Source organism: Pristiophorus japonicus, chromosome 1 (genome assembly GCF_044704955.1).
Source record: "Pristiophorus japonicus isolate sPriJap1 chromosome 1, sPriJap1.hap1, whole genome shotgun sequence".
Lineage (NCBI taxonomy): Eukaryota > Metazoa > Chordata > Chondrichthyes > Pristiophoridae > Pristiophorus > Pristiophorus japonicus.
The window spans coordinates 429,642,618-429,659,059 of record NC_091977.1 but is presented as its reverse complement, the minus strand read 5'-3'; the positions used below and the strand labels follow the sequence as shown (position 1 = coordinate 429,659,059).

Below are 16,442 nucleotides of genomic sequence, written 5' to 3'. Positions count from 1 at the left end.
ATAGATTGGTACCTATTGCAGAATGATACTAAATGGAGCAATGGTGGTAAATTTAAAGTATTACATCAAGACAGCCAACTTCAGCTCTACGAATACAACAACAACTTGTATTTATATAGTGCCTTTGTTGTAGTAAAACGTCCCAAGGCGCTTCACAGGCGTATTATAAGGAGCATCTTAAAGAAGGACAGAGAGGTAGAGAAGCGGAGAAATTTAGGGAGGGAATTCCAGAGCTTTGGGCTTAGATAACAGAAGGCACAGCCACCAATGATTGAGCAATTATAATCAGGGATGCTGAAGAGGGCAGAATGAAAGGAGCGCAGATATCTCGGGGGGAGGGGGGGGGCGGCGTTGTGCGGCTGGAGGAGATTACAGAGATAGGGAGGGTGAAGCCATGGAGGGATTTGAAAACAAGAATGAGAATTTTGAAATTGAGATGTTGCTTAACCTAGAGCCAATGTAGGTCAGCGAGCACAGGGGTGACGGGTGAGCGGGACTTGGTGCGAGTTAGGACACGGGCAGCCGAGTTTTGGATCACCTCCAGTTTACATAGGATAGAATGTGGGAGGCCAGCTGGAAGTGCATTGGAATAGTCAAGTCTAGAGGTAACAAAAGCATGGATGAGGGTTTCAGCAGCAGATGAGCTGAGGCAGGGGCAGAGACGGGTGATGTTCTGGAGGTGGAAATAGGCAGTCTTAGTTATGCCACGGATATGTGGTCGGAAGCTCATTTCAGGGTCAAATATGACACCAAGGTTGCAAACAGTGTGATTCAGCAACAGGGTCTTCGTTCTTCCCAATATTTAATTGGGGAAAATTTCTGCTCATCCAGTACTGGATGTTGGACAAGTAGTCTGACAATTTAGAGACCGTAGAGGGGTCGAGAGAAGTGGAGATGACGTCGAGCTGGATGTTGTGGAAACTGACACTATGTTTTCGGATGATGTCGCTAAGGGGCAGCATGTAGATGAGAACTAGGACGGGACCAAAGATCGATCCTTGGGGGACACCAGAGGTAATGATGCGGGAGTGGGAAGAGAAGCTATTGCAGGTGATTTTCGGGCTACGATTGAATAGATAAAAATGGAATCAGGTGACTGCAGTCCCATCCAACTGGTGGATAGTAGAGAGGCATTGGAGAAGGGTGGAGTGGTCAAACATGTTAAAGGCTGCAGATAGGTCCAGAAGGACGAGGAGGGATAGTTTACCTTTGTCACAGTCACATAGGTTGTCCTTTGTGACTTTGATGAGAGCCGTTTCAGTACTGTGGCAGGGACAGAAACCTGATTGGAGGGATTCAAGCATGGAGTTGTGGGAAAGATGGGCACGGATTTGGGAGGCGACAACATGTTCAAGGACTTTGGAGAGGAAAGGGAGGTTGGAGATGGGGTGATAGTTTGCAAGGACAGAGGGGTCAAGTGTTAGCTTTTTCAGGAGATGGATGATGACGGCAGATTTGAGGGAGAGGGGGATAGTAGCTGAGGAGAGAGAATCGTGAACAATGTCAGTGAACATGGGAGCCAGAAAAGGAAGTTGGGTGGTCAGCAGTTTTGTGGGAATAGGGTCGGGGGAGCAGGATGTGGGCCTCATGGACAAGATGAGCTCAGAGCAGAGAGGTCATCAGGGGAGATCGGAGAAAAACTGGAGAAAGATGCGAGTTCAGGTCTAGGGCAGGGTGGGACCTTTGAGGAAGTTTGGCCCAGTGGGCGAGGGGAAGGAAGGCAGAGGCAGTTGAACTAATGGCCTCAATCTTAGAAACAAAGAAGACCAAAACAAAGAAATTCCTCACACTTGTCGGAGGTGAAGGTGGAGGAGAGAGGTTTAAGAAGACGGCTAGCAGTCGAGAATAGAAGTTGAGGTTTATCTTTGCATTCCAGAATGATTCTTGAATAGTAAGCAGTTTTGTCAGACGAAAGCAGGACCCGATATTACTGGTTGTGAATGGCTAAACCAGTTGTCCGCCACATCCGTTCAAGTCTGTGTCCCTTGGACTTAAGGGAGCGAATATGAGGGCCCTCCAAGGGGAACGGCCAGTGCCCCTGCTAATGCCCATCTCTGCCCCTGTCTCAGCCCATCTTCTACTGAAACTCTCTTCCATGCCTTTATTCTCTCCAATTTCAGCTACTCTATCTGGCTGGCCTCCCATCTTCCACACTCTGTCGACTTGACCGCATCCAAAACTGCTACCTGTATCCTAATTTGCAAAAAGTTCCGTTCTACAATCATCTTTGTGTATGCTAACCTACATTGGCTACCGGTCCAACAATGTCTCAAATTTAAAATTATCCTCCTTCAATACCCTCCATGATCTCGCCCCTCCCCATCTCTGTAACCTCTTTCAGCCCTACAACCCTTTGTGAGCTCTGCACTCCTCCAAGTCTGGCCTTTTATGCATCCCCAATTTCTGACGTTCCACCATTGGTGACCATGCCTCCATCTGTTTTAAGCTGCAAGCTCTGGAATTCCCTCCCTAAATCTCTCCACCTCTACCTCTCTCTCCTTTGAGGCGCTGCTTACCTCTCTGACCAAGCTTTTGGTCAGCTGTCCTAATATCTCCTTAAGTGGCTCGGTATCAAATAATGTCTGGAAACGCTGCTGTGAAATGCCTTGGGACTTTTTACTACGTTAAAGGTAATATATAAATGCAAGTTGTTGTTCTTATAGTTTGAAAGTATGGGATATGAATAGAATTAAATTAGTAGAGGAAAACTTAGAAAAACACCAGGGAATATATAACTTTCAATGTCGAGATAATGTGACAAATCTATTTAAAAAGCTAAGACATATAACCAGAATAGTAGAACACTTATCTCCAGAGTTATGCTAAAGTTTTGCAATTCATTAGTTGGGCACGGTTTTGGTCAGTTTTGCTCAGCATGTCATAAATAAATAAATGTACTTTTATTTGAAAAGATACCGAAAAATGTAGAAACACCAGAGTATCTTCTATAAGATCCTTCTATAAGACTTCTATAAGAGTTTGAATTTCCTTGAGGGTCTGCTATACTCTTCTTGTAACTGCAGCACAACCAATTGGAAAATGGCAGGATCCGGTTTTGGTCAGGTTTTCCCAGTTGATTTTGTAAGAGGGCAGGTGATGTCAGAGTGGCATGGGGCAGAGCTGGGGACAGGCACTCTATGCGCCGTGAGATCTCACTTCATCGGCTCAGTCGTGACCCAGCATTAGAGTGGAGGCTGGTAGGCTGAGAGATAAGGTGTACACACACCTCCAGATAGGCACAATTGGGCCCCACTGGGTTGGGAGAGTAGCGTTCAGTCCAGTCCAGGAAAAATCTGGATCAGCCCTCTTATGCAGGAGGCTGTGGGGATGGTCAATAGCTCTTGAGGGGATGCTAAGCAACCACACTAGAGGGTAGCAGAAGATTTTCGAGGCTATGGTGATTAAGTGGGGACCTCGTCAATCCAGGTAGAATATTATTAAACAGTATTAATAAATAAGGTAAAGAATAAATACTTCAAAGTAATCCAGAGGATATAATTGGAACTTACTACAAAGTAAATTTAAAACTGATATCTATCAGAAACAACATTGCTAAGTGATAAATATTTGGAATAATTTACCAAGCAAGATAACAGGCAAAAACATTGAGAAATTCAAAATACAGCTGGATGTCTTGATAGTGGAATTAATTTATTAATTAGAGGGCTGAGCTTCAATGGGGTAAATTACCTTTTCATATATCTCCTTTCTCCAAGATCGTACAGAAAAGTACAAATGAGGAAGGGCATTCAGCTCAACCAGTTCATCCTTCCCAACAAAACTACCATCAGAGTATCCAGAATTTTTGGCAATATACCCTAATCATTCCAACTGTTAATCACTTTGTATGAAAAATTGTTTCTTGACATCAGTCCTGACCTTGGCTTTGTACCGACATCCTCTGCACACGGAAGATTAGCATCTTCTATTCAACTTTGTGGGCTCAATTTTCCCCAATGCCATTTGTTGGCGTATTGCCAGAGTTACACCCGTTTTTCTTGGCCCCAACTACTCCAAAAAAATAAGTAGCAAGTTTCCCCATTCTATTTTTTGAATTTGGTGCCGCGCAGCCTGTCCTGTAGCCTCAGCGGAGGGGGCAGGGTGCCGAAAAAACGATGCCCCCCCCCCCCTTCTGTACATGCTCGCACAAAAAAAGGATGTTTTTGACATGATTGCTATGGGCGCGCATGCCCAGTACAACTCGCGGTCTGCATTCGGCCATTTTTAAAGAGCCAGTTGTGTGTGAGAACTTTAATTCTCATTGGAAAAATCGGAGCTGCAATAGAATATCATGTCATAGGCAGTCCCTCGAAATAAGGATGACTTGCTTCCAAGCCAAAAAAAGGACGCATTCACAGGTATTTCAACGAAGGACCTGAACTACATCTTGAAGGGTGGAAGATGCCTGTGCGTGAATTTTTTTAAAGTGGGGTGGCCGTTGCACACCAGCCACCACACGGGCTTGTCAGAGCTAGGCCTTGGTCCAGTGGCAAGGATTACCCAAGACGACTGGAGATCAGCTCTGCTGCACGGACCTAGTGCGCACACATATCGAAGTGTGGGCTGGCCCGTGCTGCCCCTGGGCCCCTGGCTCCGAACTCGCGCCTCCCCTGAGCCCCGATCACTTCCCTCCACAGTCTCTTGCTGCATCTACTGTATCTGACCACGCTCCAATCACCGACCTGGATCTTGATGATGTCACTCTTCATAGCCGTCGCCCTCCTGCACCAGCTCGCGCTGTTGTTTGAAGTGGTATGCCTCCACGCTGCCCATGGCTGCCGCTCGCCGCTCCTTTTATGGCCTCGACCTGCCGCTGATGTTCCCTCACAGGTCGGGGCCCTCGACGCTGCCCATGGTCGCTGCTCGCCGCTCCTTTTATGGCCCCGAAAAAAATACAATATACAACGCAGCCAAAGGACCAAGAATTGCTGACAGGATGAAGTGGAGGCACTAGTTACTGTGATTGAGGCCAGATGGCACGAGCTGGATACGAGCAGAGGTCACATAAAAGTTTCACCAAAAGAAATGAATAAACGCTGGAATTAACTTGCAGAAGATTACTGTGCAGTGGGATCACCCCGAGGTCTGGAGGGCAGTGCAAAAAGAAGTGGCAGGACCTTGGTCAAGTAGTTAGTGTAAGTAATATTTTCATTTATTCAATGGAATTGCAATTATAAATGTGACCAGCAGTATATGTCCCACCCAGCAAAAAGACACCCTCTCTAAAAAGTTATATTTTCATCTTTGCAGAGGGAGGTGGCACACAACAAACAGGAAAGAACTTGAACAGGAGGAGGCCCGGCAAATCTGCACCCACTGACACTCTTGCAAGAGAGGGTCGCTGCTTTGATGTGTCCTGCCTGGAGAAAAGCAACCACCACTGCACAAGCTGGGCCCACACGCGAGGGAGAGGTAAATCCTGCAAATTTTACATTCTGGCTTTGCTAAATGTTAAGTACTGCGCAGGCTAGCCATGCTTCAGTTCATGGGGATGTCTCCGTCAGCTACGCTTCAGTTGATGCAGTGTGCTATCATTCAGCGTGGTCCTTCAAATCAGCCTGCTGCCTACGCTGTGTGAGCCTACTCATGCCACCCATCCTGCCCCCTCCTCTGCTGCTAACCATTTGTCTGTTCTGTTATATTTTGCAGAACTTGAGGCCAACCCTGACGATGCAGAAGAAGATTCAGACATGGACGAGCCTGAAGAGGAGAACATCTTCCAATCCCATCTTCCAGACCAAGAGCATGGGGGTGTAGGGGAGGGGGAGGAGATGGATGAAGCCCCCACTGTTATTCTCACTTTGGAGGAGGTGCAGTAGCCGACCACTGAGGTGCCAGCCTCTTTCCTGAGTGATACACGTGTTGCTGGGACATTTAATGGTTTCTCACAGTCCGAGGCTTGGGATTCCAGTGGGGTGCAGCGAGGCATACCCAGGGCCTCACCGTCCCTAGGCTGCAGGTCCCAGTGGGGTGCAACGAGGCAAACCCAGGGCCCCACCATCCCATGCTGCGGGTCCCAGTGGGGTGCAGCGAGGCACACCCAGGGCCCCACCGTTCGAGGCTGCGGGTCCCAGTGGGATGCAGCAAGGCACACCCAGGGTAAGGAGGGGAAGGAGAGCTTGACAGCTCTCTCCTGAGGTGCAGGATCTCACAGATGTGGTTCAGATGATGGCAATGAGCGCGGAGAGCGTTGATCTTACACGATCACTCCTGGACACCACCAGTGGGGTGAGTGATGAGGTATCGGGACTGTCGGGAGAAGTAACAATACTTTCACAAGAAATGGGAACACTGTCCGGGAACATGAGGGAGGGAATGTCTCAAGCAGCGGATACAATGTGGGTGCACATGAGGGAGGGAATGTTGCAGATAGCTGATGCGCTGTCAGTGAACATGAGAGAAGGAATGTTTCAGGTAGTTGACACACTGTTGTTCAACATGAGGGAGGGTGTGTCACAGGTAGCTGAGACACTGTTGGCGAACATGAGGGAGGGAATGTTGCAGGTCGTTGACACCCTGTCAGGGTACATGAGGGAGGGAATATCAGAGTTAGCTGCTGCAATAAGGGAACATGCCTAGACCCTGCACCCATTGACAGAATCAACTGCCACTCCCACTCCAATCCCCAGACCAGCCTCCAAAGAGGTCCAAGCTGGGCCCTCCACATTACCATCTGTCCACAACCCTCCCCCCGCCCCCCACCCCACCCATCAAGAAGTGCGCAATCCCTGAGATGTTCGAAAGAATAAGCTTGGTACCAACCTGAGAAACGCTGTGCCACCGCCTGCGGGCAGGGGTGGAGTCAACAAGACAAAGTGCGGCGGGCGGTCTTAGAATAAGATGGAGGAGAGGTGGCTGCAGCCTTTCTTTGCTGCTGCTGCTGCTGCTGTTGTTGGTATTGTTGTTACTGTTGTAACTGTTCTCAAATTAAAAGTTTTTTGTAAGTTATGTAAATTTACAAGTTTAAAAGCTTTGTAAGTGATCTTAACTGAAAACTTTAAAGTATGATACAAGAATATTTTTTATTAAAGTTAAGTTAAGTACAAACAAATGTTTGTTCAACTTTTGAATAAAATATATTTATATTATAACTGAATCATTTACATTATTTGTTCCATCAACACAACATTATGGAACAGGTCCAAACAGTAAACGTGGTCCATTTGCAATAGTTGCCGCTGAGCCTTCAGGCAGCAAAACATTCACGGATGAGCTGCTAGCGCAAGGCTCGAGTAATTGTTAAAGGGGCACGATGGCCCGCTTTCCTCCGCCGTCGTGCTTCGGTTTCAGGTAGTTGCATGGCTTCCGCTTCCTCGTCCTCCTCCTCCTCCTCCTCCTCATCATCTGCATCTTCCTCATCATCATCAGCCACTCTCACCTCAGGTTGGTCTTCTACTCCCAGCTGCTACAGCCTCATGATGGCTAATTATGCAGCATGCAGCACACAACAGTGAATTGACCAACTATCTCAGGGGAGTATTGCAAGTAGCCTCAGGAATAGTCTAGGCATCGGAAACGCTGTTGCAAGATGCCAATGGTCCTCTCTATTATGCTGCGCATCACAATGAGCGACATGTTATATTCCCGGTCAGCTCCCGGACGCGTTAGAGCGTCATGAGCCAGGTGGTGAGACCGTACCCTTTGTCTCCCAGTAGCCAGCTCTGCCCTTCTGGCTGCTGCTGAAACATGGCAGATATAATGCTGTCGCATAGAATGAACGCATCATGCGTGCTCCCAGGGTATCTTGCATCAACTGGCATGATGCGATGCATGTCGTCACACACAAGTTGCATATTAACAGAGTGAAAGCCTTTTCTGTTCCTCTACATCTCAGAATCCTCCAAAGGTGCTCGCAAGGCGATGTGGATACAATCAATGCAGCCCTGTACCTTTGTGAAGCCAGCAATCCTGGAGAAGCCACAATCCTTTCATGCATTGCCTGGGCGGTCATGGGGAACTTTATGTAGTCATTCCTCCAGGCATATAGTGCAGCAGTCACCTGCCAAATGCAGATATGTGCTGCATGTTGAGAAATTGTACACACATCCCCAGTTGTGGCCTGGAACGATCCAGGTGCATAGAATGAAAGTGCAGCGGTAACCTTCACTTCAACTGACAAAGCAGTCCTCCTGACGCTTCTAGGTTGCAGGTCTGCTTTTACTAACTCATAAATCTCAGTTACAACTTCTTTACAGAAACGCAGCCTTCTGACACAGTCTACATCACTCAGGTGCAGGTACGAATGCCTGTCTCGCAATACCTGACATGGGTACGGCCTCCTGCCCATCATCCTACGTGCTCTGAAGTTCCTCATGTGATGATGTCGAATCAATTGTCTCCTCTGCAGCACCATCATGCAGAAGGCTTGCACAAGGTATGGTATTTGCCCCCATGATTAAATTGTACCTTTGCAAGAAGCTCAATACGGCAGGCGGGACAAGTTTCTTTGTTGTCTCTCTCCGCAAGGTCGATGCCCTAGTATGGACCACACCCAGGTCTGAGCATGTGCAATGATCAGGAAACACCCCCTGGGCTACATTTGATGCATAGTGGCATAGTACAACGCTGTTCATGCCTTCAGTTCGCCTTCCACACACACTCTTCTCACCCAACGCGCCCCCCCCCCCCCACCCCGACTGCGGGCTTCATTTGATGCAGAGTGGCATAGTGTAAGGCTTTTCATGCCTACCGTTCACCTTCCACACCCCTCAAACCCCCGGGCTTCTTTTCAAGCCGAGCCCCTGTATCCGGACAAGGGACCGATTCTGTCGGCTGATGCTCCGACCCTCGAGCTCGGTTTGGAGGCGTTCGGTGGTAGCATGGCACTTTAAAAAAAAAAATCAAAACTATAAGAATTCCATGAAACTTCCATTTTATGCGTTTTATGTTTGAAAAATGTAAGCTTGATGATGCATATTTATGTGTTCTTGACTCCCTCCAAGTCTTTGCCTGAAAACAATGGTGTCTTTCTGCCCAGAAGGTTTTTCGGGAATGGTCACATACGCTGTCCTAGGAGAAATGTAGGTTGGCCAAACTTGCATAATTGTGAAAAACTGGCGCAGACATCAGGTTACGTCCCCTATGACGCATAAAAAAATGAACCTAAAAGAATCGTAACTAACTGAGCTACGCTGGCGCACAATCTTTGGGGAAACTTGGATTTTTAAATTATGTCCAAAAAAAGTGGCATGCGCCAAAAAAACACCACAAATCACTGGGGAAATTGAGCCCTGTATCTTAGCATAAGGCCACTTCTCATTCACTTTTTTCAAATCATTTTTGTGGCCTTTTTCTGCTTCCATGCATGGCTATTTCCCTTCTGCTAAAGTGACCAGAACTTAATGAATATTTAAGGTGCAGCCTGACCAGACACTATACAGTTTTACAGCCTATGATTAAGCAGTACAGCTCAACATTCTGTTTGCTTTGTTGATTGTTGCTCTATAATCACTGGAAATAGTGATTTCATATTACTCCAAGAACTCTCTCCCCTAGTATGTTCGACATTGAGAAGGTATGCTCCCCATTATATGATTGTCCACAACCATTCACTACTGGAGGTGGCAGGACTGCAGTGTTTTGATCTGATCAGTTGGTTGTGGGATCACTTAGCTCTGTCAATAGCATGCAATTTCCGCTGATTAACACATATTTGGTCCCGTGTTGTAGCTTCACCAGGTTGGGACTTTATTTTTAGGTACGCCTGGTGCTGCTCCTGGCATGCTCTTCTACGCTTCTCATTGAACCAGGGTTGGTCCCTTGGCTTGATGGTAATGGTAGATAGAGCGAGGGATATAACGTTACAGATTGTGGTGGAATGCATGTCTGCTCCTGCTTATGACCCATAGTGCCTCATAAATGCCCAGTTTTGAGCTGCTAGATCAGTTTTGAATCTATCCTATTTAGCATGGTTATACACAACACGATGGACAGTATGCAGACAGGACATTGGGCTTGAAATTCGGTTTAGGGTCATCGTGTTTTTTTTTGTCTAAAATACCACTATGACTCCGAAAGCACTTTTTCCAGTCTTGCACGCTGGCAGTCCGCTCCCCAGCAGTATTTCAAAACCGCTGGAATAAGACTTCAAGGAATTTCCTGCCGCACCATTTTCCGCCCAAAACTGCGAAATACCGCCGAAAAACCCGATACAAGGTTGGGGAGTTTCCAGACCTTTGTCTTCACAAGGACTGTGCGGTAGTCATTACTACCAATATTGTCATGGACAGATGCATCTGTGACAGGTAGATTGATGAGAATGAGGTCAAGTAGGTTTTTCCTTCGATTTGGTCCTCTCGCCACCTGCCGCAGGCCCAGTCTGGCAGCTGTGTCCTTCAGGACTCAGCCAGCTTGGTTAATAGTGGTGCTACCAAACCACTCTTGGTGATGGACATTGAATTAAGCCACCCTGTGCCCCTGCTACCCTCAGTGCTTTTTCCAAGTGGTGTTCAACATGGAGGAGTACTAATTAGTCAGCTGAGGGAGGGCGTTAGGTGGTAACCAGCAAGAAGTTTCCTTGCTCATGTTTGACCTGATGCCATGAGACTTGATGGGGTCCAGGTTCAATGCTGCCATCTCTGGTGGTGGAACAGGGCATACCCAGTGATGGTGATGGATGAGTCTGGGATGTTGGCTGCAAGATATGATTCTGTGAGTATGTCAGGCTGTTGAGTGTCTAGCTTGTGGGCCAGCTCTCCCACTTTTGGCACAAATCCCCAGATGTTAATGAGGACGACTTTACAGGGTCGACTGGGCTGGGTGTGCCGTTGTTGTGTCCAAAGCCGGTATTGAGGTCAATGCAGGGTGGTCCATCTGGTTTTACTCTTATTATTGTTTCTTTGTAGCAGTTTGGTACAACTGAGTGGCTTGATATGGCAGCATAGTGGTTCAGTTACTGAACTAGTAATCCAGAGGACTGGACTACTGATCCAAGTCATGAGTACAAATGCTACCATGGCAGCTGGGGAATTTAAATTCACTTAATTAATAAGACAGGAATAAAAATAAGCTAGTATTTTAGCACAAGTCCATCAAACTCATCTGGTTCACTAATGTCCTTTCGGGAAGGAAATCAGAGAGCAGTTAAGAATCAACCACGTTGCTGTGGGTCTGTAGTCACATACAGGTCAGACTAGGTCAGGACGGCAGACAGGAAGCAAAGAGTAGGAATAAATGGGTCCTTTTCAGAATGGCAGGCAGTGACTAGTGGGGTACCGCAAGGTTCAGTGCTGGGACCACAGCTATTTACAATATACATTAATGATTTCGATGAAGGAATGAATATAATATCTTCAAGTTTGCAGATCACTCAAAGCTGGGTGGCGGTGTGAGCTGTGAGGAGGATGCTAAGAGGCTGCAGGGTGACTTGGACAGGTTAGGTGAGTGGACAAATGCATGGCAGATGCAGTATAATGTAGATAACTGTGAGGTTATCCACTATGGTGGCAAAAACAGGAAGGCAGAATATTATCTGAATGGTGACATTAAGAAAAGGGGAGATGCAACGAGACCTGGTGTCATGGTACATCAGTCACTGAAAGTTGGCATGCAGATACAGCAGGCGGTGAAGAAGGCAAATGGCATGTTGGCCTTCATAGCGAGAGAATTTGAGTGGAGGAGCAGGGAGGTCTTACTGCAGTTGTACAGGGTCTTGGTGAGGCCACACCTTGAATATTGTGTTCAGTTTTGGTCTCCTAATCTGAGGAAGGACATTCTTGCTATTGAGGGAGTGCAGCGAAGGTTCACCAGACTGATTCCCGGGATGGCAGGACTGACATATGAAGAAAGACTGGATCAACTGGGCTTATATTCACTGGAATTTAGAAGAATGATAGGGGATCTCATAGACACATATAAAACTCTGACGGGATTGGACAGGTTAGATGCAGGAAGAATGTTCCTGATGTTGGGGAAGTCCCGAGCCAGAGGTCACATTCTAAGGATAAGGGGTAAACCATTTAGGACCGAGATGAGGAGAAACTTCTTCACTCAGAGAATTGAGAATCTATGGAATTCCCTACCGCAGAGAGTTGTTGATGCCAGTTCGTTAGATATATTCAAAAGGGAGTTAGATATGACCCTTACGGCTAAAGGGATCAAGGGGTATGGAGAGAAAGCAGGACAGGGGTACTGAGGTGAATGATCAGCCATGATCATATTGAATGGTGGTGCAGGTTCGAAGGGCCGAAAGGCCTACTCCTGCACCTATTTTCTATGTTTCTGTGAGGATCCCAGCAAGCACCGCACCTCCGCCCCCCACCCCGCCACTCCCGGAGCAGGCTGCAATTGCCGCAGTTTATAGCCACCACCCACTGCCAGGCACCTGTCATGTGAAGCAGGTACTGACTCAGATTATTAAAATTAGAACACTTCCTCTTGGCGGACTCCTATGGAATCAGCACCAGAAGTTCCCTTCCCAGTTTGTCCAGGAGTGGACCACAATGGATGATTGACCTGTCGGGCACTGTTGATAGCAACCCGGGAGAAAACAACTTCACATTCGTGCTACACGCACTTTCATTTCTCCTTCTGCCTCCAGCAATACCGGAAGTAAGTCAGAATGTGGTTGACATGCTGCCGCCAATGACGGGACATACCGCTACATTATCGATGAACAGGTGAGGCTGGTGCGGGTCTACCTGCCCAATGGCAAGTGCATTGGATAGGCCATTCCTAAACCTTATCAGGCAATGCTGACCTCCCTGTTGCTCGGAGATTAGAGTGATCCTGGGCTGGCCTTCCATCTACTCAATCTACATGAAGGAGATTTTCAGTTCCTGACAAACAATAGGAACACTTTGGACCACACTTCAGAAAGGCAACACAAATCTTCTCAAAGGGACATTGTGTAATGTAGTTGCTTCATGGGTTATTTGCTTAAGAATTCATAGCAACACATTGCCATTAAGAACTCGTTGGTTTATTAGCAAAAGGTTTAACAATCACACTATACATTAACAGTTCACCACCAGGCGCACAACCACCTGCCTCGTCGTGGATCCCCCAAACCTAACTGGCTGGGGTTTTGTTGAGGCTTGTGAACATCACATGACTGGCTAAGCCACTCTTGACTAAACAGCTCGACAACTATTTTGAAAAGTAACTTTAAATGAACTTTGAATCAAGTGCCCTGCTTTTTTTTTTGAGGGCTCCAAAAATCACAATTTAACAATTGGAAATTAAAGGGAACCTTTGTAAAATTAAATCAAATTAAAATTCTGTTCCCGGTTGAAATGGTGCACTCCAATCCCTCCGGCGCCCACCTGACGAGGAAGGTCGCGAGCATAACGGTGGACATCGCATGCTCCATTTCCAGAGACATCCTGGCTCAGATGTAACCACAGAAGAGAGGCAGGCAGTCGGGCTGAACGACCCCCTTGACCGCCCGCTGCCTGGACCGGTTGATGGTCAACAGCTCTACAACTCTTTTAGTTGTAAACAGAAAATCAATTAAATCAAGTGCAACCCTTAAGCGGGAGGTGGGGGGGGGTGGCGGGGAGGGGGACACTCCAAACATTTTCAAACAAGTGCCCCCTTTTTTTTTAGGGCACCAAAAAACACAAATTTTACAAGTGCCCCCTGGCTAAAAGGGAGGGGGGGACACTAAACCCGGCACAATAAATAAATTAAACTTTAGACATAAAATCAAATTAAAATTTGATTGCCGGGGGTGATGATGCACTCCAGTCCCTCCGGTGCCCATCTCTCGCAGAAGGCCGCGAGCGTACCGGTGGACACCGCGTGCTCTATCTCCAGGGACACCCTGGCTCGGATGTAACCGCGGAAGAGAGGCAGGCAGTCGGGCTGAACGACCCCCTCGACCGCCTGCTGCCTGGACCGGTTGATGGTCAACAGCTCGACAGCTCTTTTTGGGATACAAAAATAACCATTAAATCAAGTGCCCCCTGATCTGGGGGACACTCCAGACACTTTTCAACTGCCCTTTTTTTTTGTTTTTTTTAATGTTTTTTTTGGGGGGCTTTAAAATCATACATTTTACAAGTGCCCCCTATAAAAGGGGAGGGGACACTAAAACCGGCAATTAAAACAAATTCAACTTTAAAACATATAAAATCAAATTAAAATTTGGTTGCCGGGGGTGATAATGCGCTCCAGTCCCTCCGGCGCCCACCTCTCGCGGAAGGCCGTGAGCGTACCGGTGGACACCGCGTGCTCCATCTCTAAGGACACCCTGGCGCAGATGTACGCGCAGAAGAGAGGAAGGCAGTCAGGCTGAACGACCCCCTCGACCGCCCGCTGCCTGGACCGGCTGATAGTCAACAGCTCTACAAATCTTTTGGGGGGGGAGGAACAAAATAAACATTAGATCAAGTGCCCCCCGATCTGGGGGACACTCCAGACACTTTTAACTGCCCCTTTATTTTTTTTTAATGATTTTTTTTGGTGACTTTTTTGGGGCGATCTTTAACATCCACCTGAGGCCTCAGTTTAGCCTCTCAGCTAATAGACAGCACTGCACTGTACTGGAGTGGAATGTAGCCCTGATTTTGTGGTCAAGTCTCTGGAGGCTGGATTTGAACCCATGACCTACTGACGAAAAGGCAGGAGTGCTACCACTGAGCCATGGCTGACATCTCAGATGATAGTGCATGTGAGTATTGTCAGTAACCCTTCAAAATTCACTGGTTCATCACCGGCAACAGCTCTACAACTCTTTTGGGGGAACAAAATAAACGTTAGATCAAGTGCCCCCCGATCTGGGGGACACTCCAGACACTTAACTGCCCCGTTTTTTAAAATGTTTTTGTTTCTTTTTTTGTTTTTTTGTGGGTTTTATTGCGATTTTTTTGGGGGTGCATTAAAACCATATATTTTATAAGTGCCCCCTATAAAAGGGGAGGGGGAACACTAAAAATCAGCAATTAAAGCAAATTAAACTTTAAAACATATAAAATCAAATTAAAATTTGGTTGCCGGGGGTAACGATGCACTCCAGTCCCTCCGGCGCCCACCTCTTGCAGAAGACCGCGAGCGTACCAGTGGACACCGCGTGCTCCATCGCTAAGGACACCCTGGTGCGGATGTATGCGCGGAAAAGAGGCAGGCAGTCGTTGACCGCCCGCAGCCTGGACCGGCTGATGGTCAACAGCTCTACAACTCTTTTGGTGGGGGGACAAAATAAACATTAGATCGAGTGCCCCCCGATCTGGGGGACACTCCAGACACTTTTAACTGCTCTCTTTTTTTTGTATTTTTGGGGGTTTTTTTTGTTTTTTTGTGGGGTTTTTTTGTGATTTTTTGGGGGGCAACAGCTCTACAACTCTTTTTGGGGAACAAAATAACATTAGATCAAGTGCCCCCCAATCTGGGGGACATTCCAGACATTTAACTGCCCCTTTTTTTAATAAATGTTTTTTTTTGTTTTTTTGCCGGGGGGGGGGGGGATTTTTGTGAGTTTTTTTTGTGATTTTTATTTGGGACATTAAAACCATATATTTTACAAGTGCCCCCTATAAAAGGGGAGGGGGACACTAAAAATCCGGCAATTAAAGCAAATTAAACTTTAAAACATATAAAATCAACTTAAAATTTGGTTGCCGGAGGTAACGATGCACTCCAGTCCCTCCGGCGCCCACCTCACGCGGAAGGCCGCGAGCGTACCGGTGGACACCGCGTGCTCCATCTCCAAGGACACCCTGGCGCGGATGTACGCGCGGAAGAGAGGCAGGCATCAGGCTGAACGACCCCCTCGACCGCCCGCAGCCTGGACCGGCTGATGGTCAACAGCTCTACAACTCTTTTGCTGCGCCTGAGTATCTTGTTGCAAGCTTTTAGTTTCCTCTTGCTCTGACCTCCATTTCTTTGCAGTGGGCTGGCTATGCCCATTTTCTATATTCTTATTCGACTCTGGAGACCGTTTTGGGGAATTGCTGTTTTCAGGGTGTGTAACCAAGGATTCCTGACCTCTATCTTCCTGTGTCCTCTGAGTTTCCTTGGAACTCTCACATCCATCCTCATGTTAGTTTTCTTCCGAAGATCTTGATCTTCCCAGTTATCAATATCCTGTCTAATTGGTTTGCATTTCCTCGTTGATCTTCTCAACTGAACTCCAACTCTACCATTGCTTGGACCGAAATTGCGGCCCATTATCTGATACCATTTCTTCGGGCAGACCGTGGCATGCAAAAATGTCCTGTAATTCATCCAATGTACGCTCTGTAGCCATTTTGAATGGCTATTGATTAGAACCAGAAAATTATCGCTGCCCCGGTCGCAAAAATCAATATATATTTTTTGGAATGATCTTGTTGGCCAAGTCCATGTTTGCAGCAGCGTTTTAGCTGGTATGGTCCTGCAGTCTTGACAGTTCATTTACTTACTAATACTTCTAAGTCTTTATCCGACCCAGGCTAATAAACAAAACTTCAGGCCACCGCTTTCATGCCTATGATGCCAGTATGCTCACCATGAAGTTCTGTCAA

At 47.1% G+C, this 16,442-nt stretch overlaps 1 protein-coding gene across 17 annotated transcripts in view; it reads left to right on the top strand.

The window, feature by feature from the left end:
• Positions 1 to 16,442, top strand: part of dtna (dystrobrevin, alpha) — a 709,829-nt gene that overhangs the window by 297,915 nt on the left and 395,472 nt on the right. The window contains exon 1 of one of the 17 annotated variants that reach the window (XM_070892669.1): positions 5,078 to 5,135. The exons of 15 other annotated variants lie outside the window; for them this stretch is intronic. The gene's annotated coding sequence lies outside the window, so the exon portion shown is untranslated. Of the gene's footprint in view, positions 1 to 5,077; positions 5,136 to 8,293; positions 8,375 to 16,442 lie in introns of those variants that run through there. One more of the 17 variants, XM_070892668.1, reaches the window with a different exon arrangement.